The sequence below is a fragment of the Anneissia japonica genome, unplaced genomic scaffold (assembly GCF_011630105.1).
Source record: "Anneissia japonica isolate Jap-2015-1 unplaced genomic scaffold, ASM1163010v1 scaffold287834_len5846547_cov211, whole genome shotgun sequence".
NCBI classification, from domain to species: Eukaryota; Metazoa; Echinodermata; class Crinoidea; order Comatulida; family Comatulidae; genus Anneissia; species Anneissia japonica.
The window spans coordinates 384-4,805 of record NW_022704992.1 but is presented as its reverse complement, the minus strand read 5'-3'; positions in this window follow the sequence as shown (position 1 = coordinate 4,805).

The following is a 4,422-nucleotide window of genomic DNA, read 5'->3' as shown; positions in this document are numbered from 1 at the left end:
ACTGTCTACATATAGGTAACAGATAATGTTCTTAATAGTGCCAGTCAACAAAAACAAAAGTTTAATTAGTGAAGAAAATATTGATAATTGGATGACATGTAAAGCGATCCGAAGAGAAAGAATGCTCCCCGAGCTCTATCATCCTCAGAGGCTGATCGGAGAAATTCTTACGCATAATTATAGAGACAATCAATAAGTACAGGCTAAATTATGCAAACTTTTTGATGCCTAATAGTAGCTGTGTTGACCAAATATTCAGGGTCAAAGGTCAGTATAGCCTTTATATAGCATGTTCCGGGTCATAAATCCTCAACTACTTGGTCTCAAAGCACGAAGATTGTGTCTACACTTAGATTTTTGGGGTCAACATTTATGGAAACATTTTTACCGCCTTCTAGTAGCTGCTTGAATAAATAATTAGGGTCAAAGGTCAGTGACCTTTATACAACTATGATGGTCATAACTCCTCAACCAGTTTGCCTAGATGCACAAAAGTAGTGGCTACACCTAGGTTTTTGGGATCAATTTATTAAAGTATTTTTGCCACCTTCTAGTAGTTGTGTTGACTAAATATTTCAGGTCAAAGTTTACTGACCTTTATTTAATATATGATGGTCATAATTACTCTTCAACTTGGTCCAGAAGCACAAAAATAGTGGCTTCACCTAGGTTTTTGGGATATCTATTTAGATATTAGGTAAAAATTATACTTTCAGCTGCAGTTCAGGAACAGTTTTGTTTGCTGACCATGTTGTGAATTATGACCTACTAGTTTTAAGACATTTCAATAATTATAGTTTTGTATGATGTATGATAAATATTTGTTTCTCTATACAGTTTGCAAGTATGTATGTCATACAAAGTGTGAGTACAAGGTAAGTAAATGATACGATTATTTTCATTTTCTTTTTGCACCTAGCAGAAAATTCACTCGCCATTTACAAGATTTAAAAGATGTGATTAGGATTTCATTCTTAATATTATACGTTCCATCAAAAATATAAAGATTAATGTCTAAAAATGGTGTACACATATAGCTTGATACCTGGCACAGCCTAATCGACTAGTACGTAGCACATTTTCTGTATTTTAATACAACGAAAAAAAACATCTTGAGCAACAAGCCTCGATCTGTTCATACACATAGAAATGATTTCAAGGCGTTTTGTTTGTGTAAACACAGCTATTTCCCTGAAAAATGCCAATTTGTAGCACACTGAAAGCAAATTTCTTTGTATTTACAACTATAAGCAACAGAATAAAGAGCAACTGCAATAGCACTCGCAGAATAAAGATAATTTTAGTGAAACCTATATGAGTTTGTACGCAGCTCTGATTGGTCAAGAGTTTTGGTGGATGAATTTCTGGAACGTGTGAGAGTGTCTTGAATTTTCTACCATGGAAAATGCGGACCATTGGTAATTTGTAGGGGGGGGGGGGTGAGTACGCACCCGCCACACCTCCCTGCGTACGGGCCTGCAAGTTCAGCTGTGACACCATGATTAGACAAGTCGTTAATTATTATTTTAAAAAGGTTTACTGGCTCTGGCAAAACCTGCCATCACAATTTCTAATTTTGCAAAAGAACCCAAAATGTTTGAGAATCAGAATTTGGAACATTTTCAAGTTTTTCCATTTCATGAGAAGGTATATCAAAGAACATTTCTGCAAAATATGACTGAATAGATTGAAAATTTTAACTTGAGTTTTTATTTTTTATCAGGGAAATGCACTTTGATGATATAAATTTGATTTTAATCCATGTAAAATTGATTGTTGATAGAGGATGATGTTAACCCTCTGATAAGTCCCATATTAGCAACTTGATTTTAATCCATGTAAAATTGATTGTTGATAGAGGATGATGTTAACCATCTGATTAGTCCCATATTAGCAACTTGACACTAACTCATCTAATTCTTATAATAAAAAAGCAGGATTTAAAAAAAAAAGGGGGGTTCTAATTTTTCCTTCCTTACCCGCGGCTGGGTCGCCGAGGCAGCATGTCTTTGGATTATAGGGTTTCCCAGGGTTTCTATATTAAAAAGTTTGAATACCAGAGTGTAAGCCATCGCATTAGACTTTCAGGATTGCTCATTCGTCTTTCCTATGTGCCATAATCTCCAATAAAAGTTATAAACCTGCCTCACCAGGTCCAAGATTCAAGCTTCAAATAATTGGTTAAACCATCCCCTGCCAGACACCATCCCGGAATTTCTAAGTGAAGGTTTCAGGGTCAGGGGTAATCAAGAAAACAGGAATTTCTTGAGCTTTGACTTGAATATATCCAAACTGACTGGCTCGCCTACTTGAATCTGCCACTTGGGATCTAATACCTCAGCCGCACCAAGGTTGGGGCTGAGGTAAGAAAATTTATGATTATGGCACCTCTAGATGACCAGCAATAGCACTCGCAGACTTTAATGAGAATAAAGATAATTTTAGTGAAACTTATAGAAAGATGAATTTGTACGCGGTGAGTCATTGACACATCAGTGGCGGGAAAAACACTAAAATTCCTCAAAAGCTTATACAGTTAAAAGGCCTTGCTTGTATGACAAATTAGAGGCAGTCCTAGTTGAAAACGGCTCTGATTGGTCAAGGAGTTTTGGTGGATGGATTTCCGGAATGTGTGACTGGCTCTGGCAAAACCTGCCGTTTGTCACAATTTCTAATTTTGTAGAAGAACCCAAAATGAATTAGAATTTGGAACATTTTCAAGTTTTTCCATTTCATAAGATGGTGTATCAAAGAACATTTCTGCAAAATATCAATCAATAAATTTAACTGAAAAGGATATTATTTTAAAAATACAAATCTTAATAATAAACTATTTGTTTTGGAAGCTGTTTTATCAAACCTACTACATGGCTGATATCCAATGAATAAATACTCAACCAATTTCCATCAAATAAACACGATTTTAAAGAAGAATTATGCCTATTCTAAAAATTTAAAAAATACCCAATATTGAATATTTCCGACACTTGACTGGTTTTGCCAGCGCCAGTTTTAACAAACAAATATATATTTCCTCACCAGTATCTTCAATCTGCTTTCTCAGAATACTTCCTGGTGACTGACGTTAGCATAGTCGTCGCATTTTATTTGGCAAGGTGTGCCCTCTGTTATGCAAATTACCTAGGAGCGCTGTTTTGCAGATATCCCAGAGTAAATAGCATTTGGTATTGATAATTGACAATTTGATAAGGACCAATGACATTTCTGCATGAATGATTTTATTGTCACACATAATGAATTGGGGCTCCTCAACCAAGTTGTGTATAAATGTTTAGTATTGTTTGACCCAAACAAGTGTGGAGACTGTTATTTATCAATAATGTAAAAATTTATTGAGAATTTCAACTTGATATAAATACTTAAGTTTGTTTTTATCAAGGAAGAGCAGGGAAATGGACTTTGATAATATAAATTTGATTTAAATCCATGTAAAATTTATTGTTGATAGAGGATGGTGTTAAACCCTCTGAGTCACATATTAGTCCTGATATTTTTAATACTCATTTTCTGCGACTTGACACTGACTCATCTAATTCTTATAATAAACAGGCCTGCAGGCAGGATATTTTAAAAGGGGGGGGGGGTTTTCTAATTTTTCCTTCCTTAAAAGTTATGGACTTGCTTCACCAGGTCCAAGATTCAAGCTTCAAGATTTTTTATTTGTCCATATAAAAATCCAGAAAATCGTATTGCTTGGCAGATGACAAAAATATAAAATTAATACATGCAGTACAAAAGTTTATCAAGAAGGTGCATAAAGATTATACAATTAACAAGAAGGCACAGTCGGTTATGCTGCTGCACCTCAACAAGGTTACACAATCACATTGTCATAATGGAGTCGGGGTGGTGCCAGGATTTGGTGTCAAAATTTCTCGGAAGCGATCCAGGGAGAGTTTGACATTGAAAAAACCTACTCCTTAAACTAAAGCATGGTTGGTTGTTGGCTCTGATGAGTTCACCCGCCCTTTGTTCAGCTATTTTTTTACATGCTGCTAGGTGTCCATCCACCCTTCCATCGGCGGCCGCTAAGACCACCAAATGGGGTTGCCGGAATTAGTGGCCGACAACCCGACAGGATGCAGTTTATAACATCGTACCCTGGACACTAAAATCTTATACCACACTTACATACGCTAAAATAAACTAACTTAAATAATTGGTTGAACTAGGGCCCCCGCCGGACACCATCCCGGAAACAGGAATTTCTTGAGCTTTGACTTGAATATATCCAAACTTGTAGCTTCTCTTATCAGTTGGTAACTGGTTCCAAAGGATAGGTGCAGCAACACTAAAGGCTCTATCACCATTGGATTTCTGCCTAGAGCGTCTGGTATGTCAAAAACTACCAGTTGATGATCGCAATAGACCGTGTACATGACGTACCGTGAAAGACACAGT